The sequence below is a fragment of the Peromyscus californicus genome, unplaced genomic scaffold (genome assembly GCF_007827085.1).
Source record: "Peromyscus californicus insignis strain IS unplaced genomic scaffold, ASM782708v3 Scaffold_61__1_contigs__length_243639, whole genome shotgun sequence".
Classification (NCBI taxonomy): Eukaryota; Metazoa; Chordata; class Mammalia; order Rodentia; family Cricetidae; genus Peromyscus; species Peromyscus californicus.
Genome location: NW_026294575.1, coordinates 126,495 through 152,529, shown reverse-complemented (window position 1 = coordinate 152,529; position 26,035 = coordinate 126,495). Strand labels below are relative to the sequence as shown.

General features: G+C 38.0%; 1 pseudogene; it reads right to left on the bottom strand.

Moving 5' to 3' along the window:
* Positions 1-3,184: 3,184 nt before the first annotated feature.
* Positions 3,185-25,725, bottom strand: LOC128098161 (zinc finger protein 431-like; annotated as a pseudogene).
* Positions 25,726-26,035: the final 310 nt, after the last annotated feature.

Below are 26,035 nucleotides of genomic sequence, written 5' to 3'. Positions count from 1 at the left end.
GGTTCCAAACATAGACTGTGTTTCTTTCCCTGGTCCTGAGCCCTAGTGCAAAAATTCTACTGTCCTGCTCTGTGATTGGTTGGTTTCAAAAGTCAGTTCACCAGGGGCAGAGATGGCTCTGATTTGAACCAAACAGTGTTTCTATCACTGGCCATATCTGAGCCATCTTTTCGTAGTTCTGGGCTCCAGGGTCAGAGTGGGTTTCTTTAGTCAACCCCATTCCCCTACAGTTATGACAAAACAACAGTCATAGATAGTACATCATCTACCCTTAGAATTGTACTCAAGAGACTGACACACAAGGATCATGAATTCTAATGTATCCCTGGCTAATTACTGACATTCAAGCCAGGCTAGATAACAAACATTTCAAGCACATTTGTGAATATTAAATATTAAAAATACAACCATGAATATTAAATAAAAAAACAGCCATGAACAAAAATCCATCACCCTTTCACAGAAACTCTTACTTGATAGTGTGATCACATACTGCCTGAGAGTTAAATAAAAATTAACCACTTAGATGATAGCCATCACATTCTATACAAGGCAGCAGATAAATACCTCTGAATAAGTGAAAGTGCAAAAGAAGATGAACAAATGCCACAGAAGGAATATAAGGACCACAAAATAAACTTTAATAATAGAATTTGCCACACATATAACACACTTCAATATCTTTCTCACATGTTGCAAAATAGCAGCCACACCTCTGAATAAGTGAAAGTGCAAAAGAAGATGAAAAAACACCACAGAAGGAATATAAGGACCACAAAATAAACTTTACTAATTAAATTTGCCACACATATCCCACACTTCAATATCTTTCTCACATGTTGGAAAATAGAAGCCACAATGGAATCTTCACATCAGTCTTTGGTGAACCTGGTTAACAATTTATTTACTTCAAATCTACAATGAAAAAGACTTAAAACAAGGTTTCTTCTTTGAAATTAAAAACAACTGTGATGTCTAAAGTCTTAACCAAATTGTTTATAAATGAGGTTTTCTTTCATGCATGTACCTAACTATTTCCTGACATTAAGATAATATAAAAAGCTTTGAAATATTGACAGGGATAGAGACATGGCCAAGACTTTAACACAAGTTCATTCCCTGGACCAAGATCTGGTTTTGGATGACTTCCAGTAATTCTTGCAAAAGGAGCTCCAACAGTCTAACCTTTTTGGGAACCAAAATGCACATGCATATACCAAGAGGAAGACACTCACATATAGCATAATTAAAATAAAAACAAATATTTAAACTAATTTTCAATCATGAATGTTTTTCTATTATAATTCTGGTAACATGGGTTTTGAAACATCTAAATGATTACAGAAATTTTCTCCATAATGACTTGGTCCATTTAACAGAAAACAAGCATGCAGTCTTGAAGTTGGAGTAATCTATCATTTTCAGTCTGTGACATCATTTGAGAAGATTTAGAAAATTGTACCCTGCTGGAAGAATTCAGTCGTGAGGGTTGGCCTGAGTGTTTAGATCTGCACACCATTTCTAATTTACACTTTCTGCTTTATACTGCAGGGCAAGAATGTGAATTCTTAGCTGCCTGCTTTAGCTGCCATGTCTGTCACTTGTTTTCATGCCCCTTTTACAGGGAAATGTACTGCTCTGGAACCAAGGGCCAAATTAAAACCTTTTCTAAGTTCACTTAGATATGGTCTATTATCAAAGCAACAGAAAAGCAATGATACACATCTATGAAAATTTACACCAGAATTCATTATTTCATGTATTTGAAGAGAAGTATGAAATCTAAAAGGGTTACATTATCATTTAAATTTATAGGTCTTTTGTCCATATTTTTTTAGAGCTAACGATCGAACCCAGGGACTTGTGCCTGCTAGGCAAGTGCTCTAGCACTGAGCTGAATCCCCAATCCCTCTTTTGTCCATATTGTTTGACAGGTGTAAACAAAATAAAAAGAGATATTATAATGCTTGAAGATATTATTGACACATTTTAATTTTTTTTCAAAATAATCTTGTGTAATTGAATGTAACTATGTTGGATGAAGATCATACCAATTCATATATATTCACATTTCCTTTGATATGAGTTCTTTTCAGATCCTCAATGTCTAATGTTATATTCAAAGACTTTAAGAGACCAATTACACACTAAAAGTTTTACAGTTACAGGGTTGCTCTGTGTTGTGAATAGGCATTACCCCATTGATTATATTCATAGGATTTCTCTCCAATATGTGTTCTTTAATACACTTGAAGATGACTGGGCTGTGCAAAGGCATTACCACACTGTTTATATTCATAGGGTTTCCCTCAGTTATGAATTCTTTCATGCATTTGAAGAGCACTATGACGAACAAAGTCTTTCCCACACATTACATTCATAGGATTTCTCTCTTCTATGTGTTCTTTCATGCCTTTAAAGAACAGTGTTTTTTTGTTTTTTTTGTTTTTTCGAGACAGGGTTTCTCTGTGTAGCTTTCTGCCTTTCCCAGGACTCACTTGGTAGCCCAGGCTGGCCTCAAACTCAGAGATCCGCCTGGCTCTGCCTCCCGAGTGCTGGAATTAAAGGCGTGCGCCACCACTGCCTGGCTAAAGAACAGTGTTTTGAGCAAAGCCTTTACCACACTGATTACATTCATAGGGCATCTCTCCTGTATGTTTTCTTCTATGTCCTTGAAGATTATGGGGCTGAGCAAAAGGCTCTATCACATTGATTAAATTCATAGAGTTTCTCTCCAGTAGGTGTTCTTTTATGCCTTTGAAGATCACTATAACATGCAAAAGCTTTACCATATTGTTTTCATTCATAGGGCTTTTCTCCCATATGTGTTCTTTCATGCAATTGAAGAGCATTGTGACAAGCATAGGCTTTACCACACTGAGGTTTTTTCTCTGAGGTTTTTCACATATTTGAAGAGAAGTGGGAGAATTTGGACATTCACTTATTCCATTGAAAAAATTTCCTATACTGTGAGTCATGCTACATGTTCAAAGTTAACCAGGACAAACAGAAGCATGTACACAGACAGTCCTAGTACCCATAGGCCTTTTCTGTGGTGTATTTGTTGATCTATTCTGAATGAACCTGGAAAACCAATTGTTTGTAAACTTGAATCACATTCAACAAGTTTACTCAACATAGGACTACTACATATCTTCTATGTTCTGAAATCGAGAGATGGACATTAATAGGGCTTCTCTCCAGTATGCGTTCTTTTATGTACTTGAAGATGACTGGACTGTGCAAAGGTTTTACCACATTGTTTACATTCATAGGGTTTCTCTCCAGTATGTGTTCTTTCATGCCTTTGAAGAGTATTGTTTTGAGCAAAGGCTTTACCACACTGATTACATTCATACAGTTTCTCTCCAGTATGTGTTCTTTCATGCAGTCGAAGAACACTATGACAAGCAAAGGCCTTTCCACACTGATGACAATCATAGGGTTTCTCTTCAGTATGTGTTCTTTTATGTACTTGAAGATTGTGGGGCTGTGTAAAGGCTTTACCACATTTATTACATTCATAGGGTTTCTCTCCAGTATGTGTTCTTTTATGTACTTGAAGATGACTGGACTGTACAAAAGCTTTACCACATTGTTTACATTCATAGGGTTTTTCTCCTGTATGTGTTCTTTCATGCAATTGAAGAGCCCTGTGTCGTGCAAAGGCTTTACCACACTGATTACATTCATAGTGTTTCTCTCCAGTATGTGTTACTTTGTGTACTTGAAGATGACTGGGCTTTGTAAAGGTTTTATCACATTGATTACATTCATAGGGTTTCTCTCCTGGATGTGTTAGTCTATGCAATTGAAGAACTTTCCAGTGAGCAAAGTCTTTTGAACATTGATTATATCCATAAGGTTTTTTAACAGTATGTGTAGTTTCATGCCTTTGAAAATGACTGTGTTGTGTAAATGTTTTACCACATTGATTATATTCATAGGATTTCTCTCCAGTATGTGTTGTTTCATGGCTTTGAGGAAGACTACAGGCAAAGGTTTTACCACTCTCAGTATATTCATGTGACTTCTCTCTAGTACAACTTCTTTCATGCCTGCAAGAATTATTGAAAAATTTAAAAGCTTTACCACATTCATTATATTGTTGAGTCTTTATATCTGCATGAATTAATTTTAGAATTCATCTAAATATATAGAGAATTGAGATCTTAACGTTTTAGCATGTTGTTTATACTCATGATGTTCCCCTGCATTAAGGATGGCTTTGCCTATTTGAACATGCCTGACATGGTAAGAGCCTTTATGACCTGGCTTATATTTATGGCATCATTTTTCTCCAAGATTTTTCACATATTTGAAACGAACTGGGAGAATTTGGACATTCACTTATCCCATTGATAAATTTTCCTATACTGTGAGTCATGATACATGTTCAAAGTTAACCAGGACAAACAGAAGCATGTACAGACAGTCCTAGTACCCATAGGCCTTTTCTGTGGTGTATTTGTTGATCTATTCTGAATGAACCTGGAAAACCCATTGTTTGTAAACTTGAATCACATTCAACAAGTTTACTCAACATGGGACTACTACATATCTTCTATGTTCTGAAATTGAGAGATGGACACTGTTTCTTCCCATATCCTTATGTTCATAGAACTGGTATCCAGAGTGACATATTATATAACTATTAAAGAAAGAATAAAAACAAGAATATTTCCACATTTCATTTACAGTTGGACTTTCTGTTCCTCATCAATATGTGGTATAGGGAATAATGTTTCTCTACAACAGCTCCCCTCTCCCCTTAACTCTTGACTCTTTCTACCCATCTAACTAAAATTAGAAAGGCAAAACACCTATATGAGTAAATATTCTATGGACTATTTGCTTATTACAAGGTTGTGTATATATTCTTATCACATATTCAATGAGTATGTCTTTTGTAATATGAAAACTATGAAACTAAATGGATTGTCAGTTGTACAGCATAGCTTTGATGAAACTATTATTCAAATGGTGATTTCTGCTAAGGCATTGTTTTTTTTTCTTCCTTCTTAAAAGAATGACTTGCAAACATAATTCACTTACCTACCATTGAGGTACATGTGTTTATGGGCATTTAATTATCATCGATGCACTTTAAACTGTGATTATTTACACTGCTTCATTTCACTAAAGCTTCCAGATAAATTATATATATATATACAGGCCCATCTCTATCAGTTTTTACATGAAAATTACCTTCCATGTTTTTGAGAACTTTGACAATGTTCTTCAGCTTCAAGATCATCCGAATTGTAGCCTAAAATATAGGACAAGAAAAATGTATGAAATATTACAGGAAGCTGAAAAATTTACATTATTATCTGCAGTGATCCTTAGAACCAAATCTGATTTACTCATTTCATTCTTCCTCATTCTCAATCAGAATTGCAGAAGAGCATCAATAACCAAGAAACAGTTGTCACCTTATTTAAAATGTGAAGGAAAATTTATAGTATTACCTATAGCTGTGAGGTTCATATAGGTCTCCTCCATCACATCTTTGTAGAGATTCTTCTGTGAAGGATCCATCAATGCCCACTCTTCCTGAGTGATGTCGACATGCACATCATTATAGGTCACTGCATTCTAAAATATGCCATACATAAATATGTCATCCATATAAATAAAACAAAAGGCATGATACATCATTGTAAATGTGTGCTTCTTTGACAAATAGCCACATAATTCTGGTGACTGCTACACTGTGGGGCGTTTACCCAACCACCCCCACAGTTCCCCAGAGTTTTCTTAAGTGCGAGCAGCAGGAAATATTAGATAGAAGGATTTATTGTGGAGAATATCGTGGAGATTAACAGATAGAAAATAAAGGATAGCCTTGAGAGGGCCTGGAACCTATTCCAATGGGCCCTGACTGTCTCTGCCCCAGGATTTTTATAGAGACGCCAAGGGCTGGAGCAAAAGACCTCCTCCCCTAGCACAGCCAAGTGCAGACCATCTCAGACACCTGCACTCAGGCCCGTGGTCCTAATCATCCTCTATGCGGACATGCTGGGTAAAGCCACGAGGAACCCAAGAACGGGCTCCCACAGGTCCCCCTTTCTTAATATATAAAAATAACTATTAATGGCTTATAGCAATCTCCATAGCTGTTATACTTCCCAGTATGGGAGTAGAGGATGATATAGATGGCATTTCTCTTTTGAATTAGGTCCAAGGTGACTACAGCAGTCTTAGCTGCCTCAAGCCCTTTCTAAACCAAAAACTCTTAAGGCGACTACAAACTTAAAGAATTCCTTAGCTTCATCATTACCATTAACAGGTTAACATAAATATTGCTATACATAGTCACAATTCTCTCAATCGTATAACTCAAAGCAAACTCTTAACAGAACCATTTGAGTTAGCATATATGGTGCTATATATAGTTAACAATTTTCTCCGTCTTACAACTTTAACTCAATCATTTGAATTTTCTTGCTAACAGAACATAGGAAAAACTTCAATGTATTCACATCAAACTTAAATATTTCCTTAACTCCACAAAACCAAGGTACATTAATATCAATAGGGTAAATATAATTTCTGCAAACATAATTCAACCTCATAACTCCTCCTTTTCTTTATAATTTTTTAAAGAAAATCTCAAACCTAGTTAGAAGACCCAAACTTTTCCATTTAAACAGTTCCATTTGTAACACAAAACCAGTCCCAGAAAACAGTTTCTGGGTCTTTACTGTAAGTAAACTCAAAATTGTCCCATTGCAATGAAATCTATTGTTCAGTTCATTAAGTCCTAGAATTCAAATGATAAATTCTGGTACTAGCCTTCCAAATATTAAGAAATCCATAACCAAAATCTTTCTGTAGTTTTATCTCATTTTAAGTTCAAAAAGTTCAAACAAGAAATAAATTCTGGTATCAGGTTTCACTTCAAAATATGAAGAGACGTTTTTCAACCAAAACTTTTTGCAATTAACAATTTTTGTTCAAACAAGCGTCTCCGAACTTATTCTCAAGCCAGAGACCTTTTTAGGTACAGTAGTATTCTAAACCGCACCGTTTTTGATGTTAGCTCAGGTTTTTCTGTGTTGCATCGATTTTCCACGGATCTCAGCTGCGGATGCCTTGTGCTGGTTCTGGCATCCGCCATTCTTAGCTTCTTAGCGGCTTTTGGAGCTTTTGAAACCATTCAGACTGCCTATTTTGCAGTCTACTGCGACACTACCTTCTGTGTCTCAGGTTCTTTCAACCATATACATTAAGAATAGACGCACACTTAACATTTACACTTTTTTACAAACTCACAAATAACATTTTTTGCCTTGCAAAGCATTTAGACTCACATTCAACATTTACACTTTTTTTACAAACTCACATATAACATATTAATATCTACTTATTTATACTCCTTAAGGAAACTATAGAACTACTTTAGCAAATATATTTTTTATTACTTCTTATGTATTTCTTCTGTTCATTCCATCTTATTTCTTATTTAAACTTACATTTACAACTAGCATCTTTACTTCTTAGAAGCTTATTACTACATGTCTTAGGACTACCTTAGATTCTTCTTGCAAGCTTATATTCTTAAAGGAACTCTATAGATCTATTTTACAAACTTATACAGGGCTACCATTAGCATATATTTAACTTAGCAAACACCTAAAGATTTCTTAACACAGATCTAACAAGACAGAATAATTTCTACAAACTCACATGTCTTATTTTCATCTTTTTCTAATTCTTATTCTTAATTATCATCACTATCTCTATTAGAAAGATCCTCATAACTAGACAGGAATTACGTACATCATTTCTAGAGTTTAGAGTTTATAGTCAGCTTTGTTATAAAGCACTGGGATTTAGTGAGTGTTGTTGTTATAGAGTTGTGATACTTGTTGCTAGAGGACTGTAACATCTTTGGGACGAAGCCACACTCCAAAATTGCCAGTTGTCTCAGCCGTTCCAGACCGGCAGAGATGCACTGTCAACGGTAGATGGTTTTTAACTAGAGGCTGTCCCTTCACCCAAATTCATAATAGTTCCCCTAAATGCTTCAATTCAGACAAATGTTTCTATTACAGCAGTACTTTTGGTTTGTTCTACAGAAAAACTTCACTTCACGCTGAGGGTGAAATTACCATATTTAGCTGCTGTAAAGCTCTTCACCAAATACTGCACAGCTATTAGGTGATATAAAGTATTTTTCTAAAGGAGCTAGTAAAGCCAAAAGCGGCACAGCTCTGAACTGTATTTAGTATTTTCACTTCATTAGCTTTAACTCCTGATGTTATTAGCAGCTGTAATACTTAGCATTGATTTTTTTATAAGGAACTTTCAGGTGAAGCAACTCTTTTGTAAGACAGCTAGATTTTCTGACATTTGTTTCCCATCTATAAAGCAGTCATTTCTTTTTGAATGCCTGTTTCTTATCCCCTTAATTAGATTTGCAAAGGAATCACTCATTGCAGGCTGTTTGTTCAACAGGTAAATAATTTTTAAATTCACATAAGTTTCTTCATATCTAAGACAACGTTCAGTGTGTAAACTGCTTTCTCTTGTTTTAAGGATTTTAAAGTGGCTTGTTTGCTCTTAAAGGTAGCTTTTTGTCTTCCAACTACTATAAAAACTTTGCACAGCTATTAGAGTAAATAAGGCATTTTACCAATGGAGCCCCAAACCGTGAAGCACTTAGTTCCATAACGTTTCAATTTTTCCAATGGAACTGACACTTAAACTCTTAGACGATTTTCCTCCTTATTCTTTTAAAAGCTGTGTTTTAAATTTACCTTGAACGTATTTTCGAGCTGACAAAAGTTTCAGGGCAATGTCGCCATCTTTAGCGGAAAAACTACCTTTCCCAGAATGCATTTCCCTTATATCAGTCCATAATAATATCAGTCCCTTATATCAGTCCTTTATATAATTTCCCTTATATCAGTCATTTCCCATAGTTCTTTTTGGGTCTGAGAGTCAAATGGTTCTCTTTTACCAGACTTGCTTACAAATTCTTGCCCGGGAGTTTGAACAAAGTTTTTTGCTTTTGCAATGGGAGATTTGAACAAGCATTTTACATTTTCAATTATGGGACATTGGGAAGTTTCTGGTCTCTCCTCAGATGGCTTTAACAGGTGTCTCTCCTTCATTTGACACTGGCCCCCAAATCAGAACTGCACCTGCCTCGTTAGCGCACATTGAGGTGGGCAATTTCTGATAGCAACTTTCCTCGGGGCTTGTGTTTGTCTTAGCCAGTCAGTGAAAAACATTCACAACAGTTTTTCCATAGCTCCTTTGGAGAGATTTTCTCCCATTGACTTTATTCTCATTTTGCTTGTTCCTCCCCCCCCCCATATGCAGAGCTTCAGGTATCTGTCTGCAGCTCTGTTCCTCTGCTAGCTGCCTTTGGAAGCAGGGGCTTTTTTTTCTCCCTCCGAATCTGCCTCAAATTCTAGCAGCTTTTCACAGGTCATGTATTTTCTGGGGAGGAATATGTCCCTTCTGTTTCTTCAGAGTCTTTTTCCCAGACAGTTCCCAGTTTGGTCTCAATTTATCCCCTCTACCCCAGAAACAGTTTCCCACACTACAGTGGCGGCTTTCCCTGCTACTGAAGGTAGGGGCTTTATGTCCATTTGTTTTCGGGGTCTGTGTGGTTTGCCTACAGACTGAAAATCTAACAAGGGAGGTTTTGGCCATTTCTAAACTCCCATTAGGACTGGCGTTTTGCTTCATCAGGCCTTCTTCACCTGGCCCAGTCCCCCAGTGGGTTGCATTTGCTTGTCTGGGTGCTCAAGGACAGAGCTTATGCCAGAGGCAATCACCCCTCAGGGCTACACTCCCTCATCTCAGGGAGTCAGTTGAAACAAAGCTTTTCTCAAAGAGGTGCTTTCTCTGACAGAAAAGAAAGCTTTACTCCTGCATAGTTCTGTCCTGCCCTGGCTGGGCTCTTTCCCCAGACATCATTCTGACTCAGCAGCACAACTGCTTCAAACACAGTTCAGCTTTACTGTTTTCCCAGAAAGGTCCTTACTTTGATAGAAAAGCTTTTTTCTCAGTTTTTTTTTTCAGCTGTGGACCTATCAAACCGGGACTTGTAGGAAAGTGGACAACTGTGCCATTCCCACTGGCTTTAGCTTTGTTCATTGGCAATTTTCCCCTGGGTTTTGCACCTTCCTGCCTCAGCTCTGTGCTCCTGGAAGTTTACAACTGCAGGAACCCTAGTATCCCCGAAATGCACTACAACTCAGATGCTGGCCAGTCACCTCTGGGTTTTTGGTCAGAAGCGAGGATACAATGCTAACAGTTTGCATGCTTCAGGGGATCTTTGCATTAGGACGATTAGGAGCACCTTTTCATTCTGAAACGCTCACTCAAACAAAACCCTTGATGCCTCAGCTCGGCTGTAACTGAAAAGCTTGGCTTTTTTGCTTTTCCCAGTAAAGTTTCCCGCCCTTTTGGGCTCTCTGTAGCTCTTTACCCACACTCTCCCAAGCGTTTACAGAGCTTAGAAGAGGTTTTTAGGAACTTGTCCCTGCCTCCTACATTGCAGGGAGGATTTTTAAAGCTTGAAAGTCAGTATGGTGATATTTTATTTGTATTAAAATGTTATTTGTATGTTAATAAATAAAGTTGCCCGGGGGTCAGAGCTATTAGCAAGCCATAGGAAAGCAGGGCAGTGGTAGCGTACGCTTGTAATTCCAGCACTTAGTAGGCAGAGCTGGGTAAGTCTCTGTGTGTTCAGGGATACAGCCATTATTGGATACACATGCCTTTAATCTTAATACCAATCATGAAAAACCTGGAGGCCTATACAGACAGGCTGTGAGGAGGCGGTCATGTGGTTGGGTTTACAACCAATGAGAAGGCAGGACAGGAACTCTATATAAAGACTTTAACACAGGGGTAGCTCTGGTTCGGAGAGGTAGGACCACTGCAGGAGGAAGGGTAAGGTTTTGGCTCTTGGCTCTGACCTCTTGGCTTTCTTCTTTGCATTGGTTCTGTGTTTATTGTTTGATGGGAAGGTTGGATACATCTACATTTGGCGCCCAACGTGACAAGAATTCATTAAAAACCGATTGGCTTGGCTTGGCGGCAGGTCCGGTTTCCAGCCTGGGCAGCCCGGCTGCCTAGCTTGGGCCCAGGCCTGACTGACCCGCAGCTGGAACTGCTACAAACAACTCAGACCTGCCCCGCTGAACAGGGCCCCTGCCTGTAAAGCCAAGGCTTGACTCGGCTCAAGCGGCTACACTTTCTCTCTCTCTCTCTCTCTCTCTCTCTCTCTCTCTCTCTCTCTCTCTCTCGCTGGATTCACACCTCGAACACCAGGTGGCTGTGAAATTCCCTGGGATTCTACTGTTCTACCCAGACTTGGTAAGTCAATTAACATATCTATTTAAAAGAGAATTTTTTTCTACATTAAAAAAAAAATGGGCTTTATGTGTACATTGGAAGAAAATTGGGCTTTGTTTGAAATTTTAGGCACTCTGACAATGGAACAACTATATGAAAAGATTAATATTGATCGAATTATTCAGTTTATTACTTTTCTTATCCTCATTTTACTATTTAAAAAGATCGTCAACTTAAGTGCCAGGATAACAGTCTTAGAAAAACTTGTTAAACCGGTAAAAATGAATTATAGAGAAATTCAAATTCAGACAGAAGAAATAAATAGTGAAGTTGTTTCAAAATTGGATCGTAAGGTTACAGAAAGAAAGCCAGTTTTCACACAATCACCCTTAATTTATCCAGTAGCCGTACAGCAGCTACCTGATGAAGAGAATGAACAAAATACTTGGGTTCCAGTTGAAATGTTAGACTTACGAAGATTTAAGGAGGCAATAGCATCTTATGGCATGCACTCCCCATATGTAAAGCAAATGTTAAACACCTGGTCAACTTGTAATAGGATTATACCGAAGGACTGGCGGGAATTGGCACAGGCTGTTCTTGAACCCGGACAAAATCTCCAGTGGAAAATGTGGTTCAGTAATGAGGCTAAAAATATAGAAAGACAATGGAGGGATAGCGGAATACAAGTCTGCCAGGATCAGCTTATTGGCGAAGGCCAATATGCTTCAGTACAAACACAATGTTCATATGATGTCCAAACCCTACTTCTATGTAAAACGGCAGCTTTGAATGCATGGGACAGAGTTGAAGAACCAGGAAAAAAAACTGAGTCATTTACAAAGGTTATACAGGGCCCCAAAGAATCTTTCACAGACTTCTTACAAAGATTGACTTCAGCAGTACAAAAAATGGTCCCGAATTCAGAGGCTAGTCAGATAATAATTGAATCTTTAGCCTTTGAGAATGCAAATGCAGCGTGCAAAAGAATAATTAGGCCGTTAAAGGCAAGATCTGCACCTTTGGAAGATTGGATTAGAGATACAGTTAATGTAGAGGCTTATGACCATGATGATATGTGGGTAGGAAAAGCAATTTCAAAAGGTTTGAGCAATGTTAGATGTTTTGGATGTGGAAAGCAAGGACATTTGAAAAGGGATTGTAAACAGGTCATTCCTAGAAATAATGTTTATTCAAGGAACACTGGCAACAGAATGCCCCTTCCTTCTGGAGTATGCAGAAGGTGTGGTAAGGGAAAACACTGGACCAACGAATGTAGATCAACAAGGGACAGACAGGGTAACCCTCTGCCTCGAGCTTTGGGAAACTCCCAGAGGGGCCTCAGGCAGGCCCCCACAGTAAATCCAGTTCAAACCTTTCCTGCAGTTGTAGAGGAAACCCCTACTCAAAGCAACTAAATAACCAAATGTCTATTGGAATAAATCATGTTAGTCGAGATGATGAAACAGAGAAAATAGGAAATACAGGAAAAAACATAAAGAAAATTTTTTGGCAAACTTCTATTAATGAACAAAGACCAAAACTAACAATAAAAATAAATGGTGTTTTGTTGTCTGGTCTGGTAGACACAGGTGCTGACATTACCATAATTGCACCAGAATTTTGGCATCCAACTTGGCCTCTTCAGGAGGTAAACATTCAACTCTTAGGAATTGGGACATTATCTAGAGTGAAATAAAGTGTAAGATGGCTTGAATGTATAGGTCCAGAAGGACAGAAAGGAAAATTAAAACCATATATGGCTAACATAGCTATGAACCTGTGGGGTCGAGACTTGTTACAACAGTGGAATACTCAGATAAAAATGATGAACTGAATAATTTGTTTAAAACCTTAGAAGGTGATAAGGACTTAAATAGTCCAAGAGAATTATCACCTGAAGCTGAGAAAGAATTGGCCTTGGTAGAAAAGAAAGTACATGAAGGGCACGTAGATCGTATTGATCCAAAGCTGGATTGCATTTTGGTTATTTTACCTTCTAGGCATTCCCCAACAGGAATATTAATGCAAAGGGAAGATATTATATTGGAATGGATATTTTTACCAAATAAACCAAATAAAAAATTAAAAACTTATGTGGAAAAAATCTCTGACTTGATTTGGAAAGGAAAATTGAGACTTCGTCAATTAGCAGGAATAGACCCAGCAGAAATTGTCGTACCTTTAACTAAGGAGGACATTGAAAAATTATGGATAGAAAATGAAGCTTGGCAAAAAGCTTGTAGTAATTTTTTGGGAGAAATTAACAGCAAATATCCCAAAAGCAATAGAATTGATCTTATAAAGAGAGCTGATTGGATCTTGCCTCAAATTGTGAGGAAAAAACCCATATCTGGAGTTCGTACATTTTATACAGATGCCAACAAACAAGGAAAGGCAGGTTACAAATCAGAAAATTTAAGTAAAGTGGTTCAAAGTCCTTATAATTCAGTTCAAAAATCAGAATTGTATGCTATTCTGTTGGTATTAATGGATTTTTCAGAACCTCTCAATATAGTAACTGACTCTCAGTATGCTGAAAGAGTAGTATTACATATTGAGACTGCAGAATTTATCCACGATGCTTCAGAATTAACTTCATTATTTATTCAATTACAAGATACAATCAGAAAACGGAGTCATCCTTTATATATAACTCACATCCGATCTCATACTGGTCTGCCAGGCCCTCTAGCACAAGGCAATGATGAGATTGATAAATTATTGATAGGAAATGTGCTGGAGGCCTCAGAATTTCATAAAAAACATCATGTAAATAGTAAACGTTTAAAAAAGGATTTTTCCATAACCTGGCAACAAGCCAAAGAAATAGTAAAGAAATGTCCTACTTGTTCCTTCTACAATCAAACACCATTACCAGCAGGATGTAACCCAAAGGGTACTCAGAGGAATGAAATCTGGCAGATGGACGTGTTTCACTTTGCAGAATTTGGAAAACTGAAATATGTACACCACACTATCGATACTTATTCAGGATTTCAATGGGCAACTGCTTTGAGTTCTGAAAAAGCTGATTCTGTAATCACTCATTTGCTAGAAGTTATGGCCATTATGGGTATACCTGCACAAATCAAAACTGATAATGCTCCATCATATGTCTCTGTTAAAATGAAACAGTTTTTTGCTTATTATAATATAAACCATGTTACAGGTATACCACATAATCCTACAGGTCAAGCAGTTATAGAAAGATCAAACAGAACTCTAAAGGATATGCTAAATAAACAAAAAGGAGTAACAAAAACCCCCAGAAATAGACTACATAATGCTCTATTAACTTTGAATTTTCTCAATGCCAATGAGAAAGGAACAACAGCTGCAGAGAGACATTGGATAATAGAAAAAACTACAGAATTAAATCAATCTATATACTTTAAGGATGTGCTGACCTCAGAATGGAAACCAGGGTATGTGTTACGTTGGGGACGAGGTTTTGCTTTTATTTCTACAGGAGAAGATAAGCTGTGGGTACCATCAAAATTGATAAAGGTTCGATTTGAACAAGAGAGACCTCTTAATTAGAGGAGGTGATAGTTCATCAACTATCGTAAACATCCAATTTAAACTAACTTACACCAGTAACACATGCCTTTTCATTTAATCAGATAACTTGTCAAAAAGGAACATCCCCAAAAAACCTTGGGGAAAGGTTTTTGTTTTTGTCTTTTAGGAGAATGAAGGTTAAGGAATTTGAAGAACACTGGACAAATGAGACAACTGAAGAAAAGGAACAAATCATCTATCCTAAGAAACAGAGTGAAATGGCGTATGGGTATGTTATCTAAAAAAATTTTATGTCTTCCTAAATGTTTGTTTCTGCTTTTCTTTAAAGATTTAACACTATTTAACTTCTAATAGTCCCAGTTCAATTAAAATTTAAAGCTGACTTTGGAGTTGGAGAATGGCTCTCTCCTTCTTTAAACTCAAGCATGTTGTTAAAAGGAAAATGCAAACTCCCTGTATCATGCCAGAGGAAAAGAGCCATCTTCTGCTATGGGACAGGAGAAAAGCCAAATTAATTAAGGGACTATTCTATTACGAATCTCAACTCTTTGATTCTATTCTGATTCTTTAAACTTTTCTTAAAGTATGAATTTTATATCAAAATTTACAAGATCAATATATATAGATATATATACATTTTAAACTTTGTTAAGATATAAATGGTCATATAGAGTACTAACTAATTCTAAAAAGTCGCATATATAGTCTTTGTGTTCGAGTCTCTTATCAGTTTTTTGCAGGAAATCACGGTTAGGCCTAACATCAACTGAAGTCTCCAGGAAGAAGATGGGGCCCCACAACAACAACAATTCCACGTGGACAATAATAACATCACTAAGCTGACAAACATCATCTACAGATCAGCTTTGAACTACAAAGTGCTCAGAGCAATTTTGAGAAGAGCTAGCTGAGATGATCCAGTCTCAAAGACTACTTGAATAAGGATTTGAGATAAACCCTGAATTTTGGCATTATACACAGACTGGATAACGAAGGATATATTTACCTTTCCTAGAATTTGACAATTAACCTAAAATTTTTCTTTCAGGATAAAGATACCTTCGCCCATACCCAGCAGGAAGCAATTTCAAGAATACGACGCCCACATTCCCAAAGAGGTGGTGTGGGGCGGTTGGTTTTTTTGGTCTTTTAATGGGTTTTGGGTCTGGGATAATTTTCATTGATTAGGGGGGTTGGTTACAAGTTGTTGTCAAGGGTTAGGAAAAAGGCTAAGCAAAGGAGATTAGATTTAAGGTTCTTATTAAAAAAAAAAAGAAAGAAAGAAAAGAAAAATGTAAATACTTTACATTGGATTGGATTGTTTTATATTGTATACAAATTATATATATTGAAATTGATATTGTTAGAAAATGTTATATATATTTTTCTAATTGTACCGTTCATCTAACAATGTAATGCAATTTTCTGATCCTTGAATGTTATTACCAACTATTAGGATATAAAGAAATGAAAGTTAGTAGTTAGATATTATAATAGAACTTGTAGTTATATTAGGTATGTTTTCAAGATTGAGTAGATATATTTTAGATAGACAGGTTATCTTCAAACCCTTCAGAGATCTACAGAATATGGCATTTAAAATGTTTTAATAACTTAGAAAATTTTTCTTTTTTGTTATGACTATGAGACATGTCGGCTCCTGGCAGTACCAATCTACTTCAGAGAAAATATGGGCATTGAAGAAACTGCATATGGAGTTAACTTTCATTGTGGCAAAAGTTAGCTACTGGACAACAAAGTATCCTCGAATCAACAGGACAAAATGGACAAACAGGACATAAAACAAAGGATTACTGATTCTTGCCAAAACAAGTGTGGTTATGGCTTTATCAAAAGGCATCTTCAGAGGCCAGGACAATATGGCACCATCCCTGAAGTGGCCTTCGCAATTCGAAAAAGGTACAGTGCCCTTTTCTTCGAAGGCAGCTGAACAGGCAGTGGGCCGATGGCCTCTGATGTGCAATGGAACAGCAGCTGAAACAGTTATTCTTGAAGAGTAACTAAGCTCACGCCTCTCAATAGTAGACTGGCATTTGATGGAGGGATATGGAGAAGAATGGGATGCTGAGATGAAGCCATATATACACAGCCAGGAAGAATGGACAGCTGAGTTGGAAAACCATCAGCAATTTCCAGAATTTGAAATCCTGAATCATGACATGACACTGGTGGAATTCAGGTGTTTCTGGTACATGGACTACTCTCACTCAATGTGAGGTTGAACTGTTAACCTTGTGTACATCCTGCTTCACAAATGAGTCTGTCGGATATGCTGGGCCTATAGGCTGAAGATGATGCCCCAGCACTTCGGAGAAACCTCAGGTGACTGTCCAGACAGCTGTCTGTTTCTGTCAACTCACAAATTTTTTGGAGGTTGCTTATGTGCACTTCCTGTTTTTATTTTTGTTAGCTAATATTATTTCCTTCTTGGGTCTCTGAGGGAGTTGAAGATTAGTTAGTTATAGTTGAAGTTTAGTTAGTTATAGTTGAAGATTAATTAGGATACATTTTGGACTTACCAAAATAGGATAGATAATGAAATTATTTTCTCTGAGTTTGTCAAATACAAATGGATCAGACATTGTTTAGGTATTTATTACTTGTATATATTGTATATAGTTATTGTCCTTTTGTATATAGTTTTTCTTATATTAGTTATAAGCTTTTTCTTTTTTTTCCTTTTTATTAAAATAGAAAAGGGGAAATATGGTGATATTTTATTTGTATTAAAATGTTATTTGTATGTTAATAAATAAAGTTGCCCAGGGGTCAGAGCTATTAGCAAGCCATAGGAAAGCAGGGCAGTGGTAGCGTACGCTTGTAATTCCAGCACTTAGTAGGCAGAGCTGGGTAAGTCTCTGTGTGTTCAGGGATACAGCCATTATTGGATACACATGCCTTTAATCTTAATACCAATCATGGAAAACCTGGAGGCCTATACAGACAGGCTGTGAGGAGGCGGTCATGTGGTTGGGTTTACAACCAATGAGAAGGCAGGACAGGAACTCTATATAAAGACTTTAACACAGGGGTAGCTCTGGTTCGGAGAGGTAGGACCACTGCAGGAGGAAGGGTAAGGTTTTGGCTCTTGGCTCTGACCTCTTGGCTTTCTTCTTTGCATTGGTTCTGTGTTTATTGTTTGATGGGAAGGTTGGATACATCTACAAGTCAGAACTTAGGTTTTGCCGTCTTAGTCTTAAGAGGTTTCTTGTTTTCCCTTAGAGCTAATCACATGTGGTCCCCATACTAATATCTTCAGGTGATTCTAATTTTTGTCCTGAGAAAGTTAAAGGCTTTAGTTTTTAAGAGCTTTTGAGAAAGATGAAGGCTTTTTAAAGAGTTTTTTTCCCCCCAAATTTTCCAAGAAAAGCTTTATAGTTTAAGAGAAAGATTTTTTTCCCCCCAGGAGAAAGAAAGACCAACTTTTCCCAAAACTTCCCAACTTTAAACTTTGGCTTTTTACACTATTTTTGTCTCAGGGAGAAATCACTTTCTTCTGCCGCTTGGACTTAGCATTTCAGCTGTCCCCAGGTCAAAAGCTTCCATAGGCAACTTTTTCTTCCCCATAAGCTCAAAGAGCTTTTTTACTACCCAAAAAGCCCAAAGATAGATTTTTTTCCCAGTTTGCGTTTATAGCCCCCAAAGTTAGAAAATTGTAGAGTTTCTGTCTAGTTGCCTTATTTTTTTCTACACGATCTTACACTTCTAAGTTTTTCCTACACTATATTATTATGCTATACCTTATACTTGTTTTTCACAGATAGAAATTGAGAAAGGGATAGAAGATAGAAAATTTTGACAGAGAATTTCGCTGCAGCATCGGACATCCTTCCAGTCCGCTTTCCTTTTCTCTCGAGGATAAAACCCCTGCCTCTCAATAATATATATAAAATATATATATTTTCCATAACACCGGCATGCCTTTCCACTGGCAGGGCTGACTCAGCACTTTTGCCAAAATCTCTGTAACAAAACTATTATTTTCCTTTATCTTTAGTCCCTATTACTTTGTCTTTAGTCCCTGTTCATTTGTCTTTAGTTCCCCCCTTTTTTTTCAGTCCCCCCTTTTTCTTTAGTCCATTTTTTCTTTTTCTTTAGTCACTTTTTTCTTTTTTCTTTAGTCCCTGTTCATGGCGCCATTCTGTGGGGCGTTTACCCAACCACCCCCACAGTTCCCCAGAGTTTTCTTGAGTGCGAGCAGCAGGAAATATTAGATAGAAGGATTTATTGTGGAGAATATCATGGAGATAAACAGATAGAACATAAAGGATAGCCTCGAGAGGGCCTGGAACCTATTCCAACAGGCCCTGACTGTCTCTGCCCCAGGATTTTTATAGAGATGCCAAGGGCTGGAGCAAAAGACCTCCTCCCCTAGCACAGCCAAGTGCAGACCATCTCAGACACCTGCACTCAGGCCCGTGGTCCTAATCATCCTCTATGCGGACATGTTGGGTAAAGCCACGAGGAACCCGAGAACGGGCTCCCACACTACACATATTCTGTAACTCAGACATTACAGTGAAATCATCAAGTTACTTCACAAAGAAACTGAATAGGAGATTTACATCTATTATTTCTGAATGCTTTGAATTGAATATCATCCTGCAAGAGAAATGTCTATTAACAGAGATAGAGTGACAAGCAAACATTTTAACAGTACTGAGCACACATCAGAGAAATTGTATGAACAATTACTAACTACAAAGTAGATTTGTAAGTTGGGTGTAATGGCTCATGTATTTAATTCCAGAACTTAGAAGGTAGAGGAAGGTATATGTGCTTCAGAGTTGAAAGTTAGCTAGTCTATGTAATCAGTTATAGGACAGGAAGAAATAAATATTAAGAACCCATCTGCTCTGTAAAATTCCATCAAACAAACAAAAATTTAAGATGAACTCAGAGATTGTTTTACTGAAATTCCTACAAAGAGTTAGGCTTTCACTCTAGTTCTGTATTTATTTTTCAGAAATCTGAATTGCTCCAATTTAAACTATACTTTAATAAATCTTACTAAAAGAAACCATGCATTTAAACAGTTACAATTTGAAAAATGATAACATTAGAAATATCAATGTTGGTCATAAATAATCAACACAGGGAAGAAGAGGCAGCTCAAAAGTTAAGAGCTCTTACTGGTCTTGTATATAGAGGGGCTCAATGGCCAGTACTTATATGGGGGAATCACACAACTGTTCATTATTCCAAGCTTGTGGGTTCTAAGACTCTTTTTGGACTACTGTGAGGACCAGGCATACATATGGTGCATATCCATTTATACAGAAAAAAATAATCATATTCATTAATAAACATCAAAAGAAACACAAGAAGCAAGAAGAATACCACACACATTGTAATCTAATGACTTAGAAGGCCCAGACTCCTATCTGGGAGTTTTTCATTCAGTTGATTAGCTCCTGATGCAGGTCACTATAGGCTCAGGGTCATCCATAAAAAATGCATTTAGTCATTTCAATGACGCTCATAGTCTGCAACAGCCCCTACACTGTTCAAATATCCAAAATTTCTTTTGACACTCAAGACCAATTCTAGACTGTGTCATTTTAGAAGATCAAAAACATGTTAAATCTTTCCAACATACAAATGCCACAGAAAACCAATTCTCATTCCAAAAAGGAATTGAGACAAAAGTGAAGAAAGACAAAGGGAAGACTGAAACCCAGCATGACAACAATCAAATCTAGTAGTTCTGTGTCAGACACATGGGGCTTCATTTTCAAAGGGCTTAGATTTCTCTGTCCCCACAACTTCCCATTCATCTCTCTCTTTGGTTACTTCTACTCCATATATGCAGCAAGTTCTCCATGAATGATATCTCACAGCTTAATTATCTCAACATCTTATGGTCTCAAAATACAACCCAGATGATAGAGGTCTGTAGCAGGAATCTTAGAAGTTCTTATTAATAAAATCAAAACTGAGCCAGGTATTGGGGTGAACTGGAAGATCAGAGAACCAGAACAAGTCACAGCCACCTCACCTCACTGGATCCTCAGCTAGTCTTGTTTCCTCAGACTGGAGGCTTCTGAGTCCTCATCCAGAATGGGTCTCAGCTAAACTGTGCTGCTCAAAACCTAAAAGCTTAACCAGCCAAATGCTTAATGAGGCCAAATGCTTCTAGTTTCTGGTCCTCACACCTTATAAACCTTTCTGCTTTCTACCACCACTCCCTGGGATCAAAGGCTCGCTTTCTGGGATTAAAGGCATGTGTCACAATGCCTGGCTGTTTCCAATGTGGCCTTGAACTTACAGAGATCCAGAGGGATTTCTGTCTCTGGAATGCTAGGATTAAAAGTGTGAGTGCCACCATTTTCTAGCCTTCTGTCTCTGACCCCAGAAAAGTTTATTAGGGTGCACAATATTTTGGGGAACACAATACCACCACAGAGGTTCTTAAGAAGAAAATGAATAAATCTCCTAAATAAATTTATGAAAGCACAAACAAACAAACTATTGGAGTTAAAAATGAACAACTTAAATAAAGCCAAAATAAAATTAAAAAAAAGTTGAAGGAGACAAATAAAACTGTTTAAGACCTCAAATGGAAATCGAAACAATAAAGAAAACAGAAACTGTGAATATTCCAGAAATGAAAAATTTAGGACTAAAAACAGGAAGTACAGAGGCAAGTTTCACAAATAAAATAGAGAGATGGAAGAAAGAATCTCAGGCACTAAAGACAAAATAGAAGAAAGGGACATATCAGTCAAACAAAATGTTTGATATAAAAATTTCTTGACACAAAATAACCAGGTAATCTGGGACATCATGTTTCAGAGACTATGCATATCCAGCCCCTCAACAGGCCCATCCCAAGGTCCAGGAAGAATCTATAACCAATCAGTAATTTATTCTTTGATGACAGGAAATGAATCTACATAAACAAATTTCTTTATTCCATACATTTTATTCTTCTGAGTCAATTTTTTGCTTCTATTCTGCTCTCTTACCTAGCATCCTTCTTGCCAGATTTATATCTACATTTGTCTTCTGTCACCTCTAAGTTCTATCTTAATTCTCTTATCTTAGTTCTGCCCCATGTAGGTTCTCATCCATCTAGTTCTTTTCCACATTAGCTCCTCTCCCTTCTCCTTTCTTCTCATCTTGTTCTTCCTGATCTGGCATCCTCCATCTTGGTCCTCTAGTACTCTCTTCTAGCCCTTCAATCTTGTTCTTTCCCATTTTAGTACATTCCTCTCCAGTTCTTAACAATCTAGTTCTTCTACCCTCTTTTCTCTTCTCTGCCCATCCAACTCTGAAAATAAAACTTCCCTTTTATTCCTTTGACCCTTATTTCTCCAAGATATCTCTGCTCCTGTGGTTTCTGGCAAGTGTGCTCAGACATTAGACAACTTGGCTAGGCAAATTCCATCATGGCTAGATGTACCTTAAGTAGGAATTTTTTAGTTCTGAGTTAATTGTTAAGGGTGAATCTAAAACCAAGGATAAGACTTTAGAAATGAGAAAGGTAAACTTAATCAGAACATGTACCAGATCTCCTCAAACAGGTATTCTAGATGCTTAAGTCTGTTTCTAGAGAATACAGAGCTATCTCTGATAAGACACTTTTGTCCTTCTGGGGATGGTCCTGGCTGCTAAAGATAATAATGACAGAAGGGCCTGAAATTAGGGATCCTGGCTAAGTTTGTGCACAGAAAGTTATCTAAATATTCCTTTAGTAGAAGGGAAAGTGTGCCCAATGAATGATGGAAAAGCTACAAGAGCACATGAGAAATTCATAGCAGGAAACAGCTAATAATAAAATGACAATATTAACAAGACTCCTTGAGTCTCAACTTGACCTCTGGAAGGCTTTTGGCTTCTTCCAGGTATTAGCTTGTCATAATCAGCTGAAATCCTACTTCATGTATTTTATGGCTTTCAGCAATTATGCAAAGACCAAACCTATGAATGACAAAAACAGAGGAAAGAGATAAAACCCAGCTCCAATGTCCACTAAATATTTTTAATAAAATAGTCTGGTATATTTTTTTTAATTTAAAGGAGGTATTGATGAAGATACAAAGAAGCATACAAAACACCACATAGATTGGGCCAGAAAAGAAAGTCTCTTTGTCACATAATAACCAAGTCACTAATCTTACAGAACAAAGAAAAATATTAAAAGCTACAAAGTGTAAAATCAAGTAGCCTATAAAGTCAGACCTATGAGAATTACAGCTCACTTCTTTTTTATTATTTTTTGTTTGGTTTTTCGAGACAGGGTTTCTTTGTGTAGCTTTGTGGCTTTGCGACTCTCCTGGAACTCACTTGGTAGCCCAGGCTGGCCTCAAACTCACAGAGATCCACCTGGCTCTGCCTCCCAAGTGCTGGGATTAAAGGTGTGCACCACCACCGCCCGGCATACAGCTCACTTCTTAATGGAGATTCTACAAGCCATAAGTGCTTGGACACATGCAATGCAGTCTCTAATTAACCACAGATGCCATCCCAGATTACTATATCGAGAAAATTTTCAATTACCATAAATAGAGAACATAAGATATTTCATAATAAAGTGAAATTTAAACAATATCTAGGTACAAGTCCAACCTTACAGGAGGTTTTCAGAAGAAAATATCTAAACCAAGAAGCTAACTGCACACACTAAAAGACAGCAAATAAGTAATATCACATCAGCAAAACCAAAAATGCTTTCACCCTAAAACTAAGGCCTGAGATATCTCCTTTTAGGTACAGGCCATGAGTTCCTAAAACCAGTCAGTTCCGATTCCAGAAACCAGGAAGTGTAAAAGTACAGAGTCACAAGATAGTCACGAGGTAATGCCTGCCAGACTATGGAATGTCCTCTCCCTGGTTTCCAGGGTAACTGACCATAAAAATGCCCCCACCTGAGGGCAGCCAATGAGAAATAGTGGCGGGCAACCACTCCCTTGCAAGTAAGTTTCTAGAAGTCCCTAGAAGTGAGCCAATCAGAATTGTATCTGTACTAGCATCCCTAAACGCTGTGACCTTGTGATTTTTCCCTTTAAAAACTGAGCTTGCAGCTGGGCGGTGGTGGCACACGCCTTTAATCCCAGCACTCGGGAGGCAGAGGCAGGTGGATCTTTGTGAGTTCGAGGCCAGCCTGGTCTACAGAGCGAGATCCAGGAAAAGGCGCAAAGCTACACAGGGAAACCCTGTCTCAAAAAACCAAAAAAAAAAAAACTGAGCTTGCAGACAGGCGGGCACTTCCTCCAGCCTCCACTGCGTTGGATGTATTGGACGAAGTCCCTGCCTAGGCTTGTATTGCATTTGGATACCCCGAAATTAAACCTTGCTTTTGCATTCTGGCATGCTGGTCTTTGGTGGTCTCTCTGGGGGTCGCGATCTGGGCACAACAGTCCCATGTAAAATGTTAGCCACTGACTAATTGGAAACTGAATACTTAGTAGTTCAAGCTATCCTCCATAAACTGTACACCAGCCAATAGTGTCGGACTTCATTCACATGGAAGGAATTAATACATGCAGAGAAATTACAGAGAAAGTCACTCACCACACCCCATCAGTCCTTCTTTGTAATGGAGATGGTGCAGCTTACTGCACTCAACTTCAGTCTGTGATCAAGCTATTGTCTAGTCTAATGCCCACTCTGTGTACACAGTGTCCCATTCCACTGTCTGCAGGCCCCACCCCTGTCTGCAGGCCAATTCCACTCTTCCTCCTCTTCTGGTCTGAAGGAAGAAGCCATTTTTCACACACATTTCCTTTCCCTGTTGTGCAATGGAAAATTCACTATGTGACTCAAACTGGTAACTTTAGAACTCTGAGATTGTGCAGACATGTAAACCAAAACATGGGGTGATGAGTCAGGAGATAATAAAGACAATGCTCTGTGGGGCTACAGACAGGGCTCAATTCCACATCAAACAATGTAGGAGACCTTGACTTAAAACTGCTTTTCAAAAAGACTGGAAATGCGTCTCTTCTAGAATTAATATACCTCCATGGCATACCAGGACTTAATGTTGGTTTTGACCCTATAATGCTCTCTTGAGCAGCATGTTAGAGGACAATTATTTAATGGAAGGATGGGCTTTTCTACCTGTTGTAAACCAGAATTGTCTCCCATGTTATGGAATGTAGCTGGTTATTCTTGGGGAACAAAATTTACATCTTATCACACTAAGGTCTAACCAGCATGGTTAGCATACTACTTATCTTTAGGGTATTTGTGATGCAGCCCTCTGTTACCTAAATTCTACTTTGTGACTTAATGTATCCTAATAACTGTAAACACTACATACCATCAATTCTATTACCATGAATTCTACTCTTCTACATCACAGTTTAGCGTGGGAGTGCAACTTTACACAGGAAATACTGTTTACAAGCTCCTAAAATTAATTCCAGTTGGATTCTAAATCTTCATGTTAAATGTTCAAAGTGTAGAATTTCTGGAAGATAAGGGAAAAACCAGGCCTCTTTGACTTTGAAAATCTGTGTTCCTAAGAAACAATACATGTGTGGTGCTAGCATTTCACATTTATGTCAACAAGGACATTTCAAAGCACAGTCCTGCTCCCAATGCTTTTCACAGATGCAGCCAGCAGAGTGAATTTATTCAGAGGCAGCCATCTGGCCTCAAGAACTGCAAAGACAATGCAGAACCATGCAGGAAAACAAATATCTACACTGGAGCATGCAGGATGAGCGGGACCGTGCTGGACAATGCATGACGAGGCAAGAATAAGCTGAACTCTACATCTGACCACTTGCTCCCACCCAGCAAGAAGAGGACCCAACACACTGACTCCCATGACTCAAATGAGCACTCCTTTGAGTCCAGGGATGGCAGCCCCTCACTCACCATGTTGTGGTTTTCCAGCTTGGCCATGCTCTCTGCTCAGCTCCCTGCAGCAACGCTTCAGCTGCACAGCAAACAAAACTAATGGAGACAGATTCTCTTCAAAGCCAATACTGAGGCTGGTAGCTAGAAGGACCCTGCAAAACTTCTGACTGGCAGGTAGCCTGGAGAGCCTAATTGTCTAGTGGGGACTGACTGACTAGAGCATCCCCCACATGGTTACACTATGCTTAAAGACAACATCGCAAAGATTCCTGATCCTGCCTTCCACACTAGGCTGTAGCTAGAGTTTTTCTGCCTGGCCCACAGTCAGGGCAAATCTCTCTCACCCGCCAGTCCC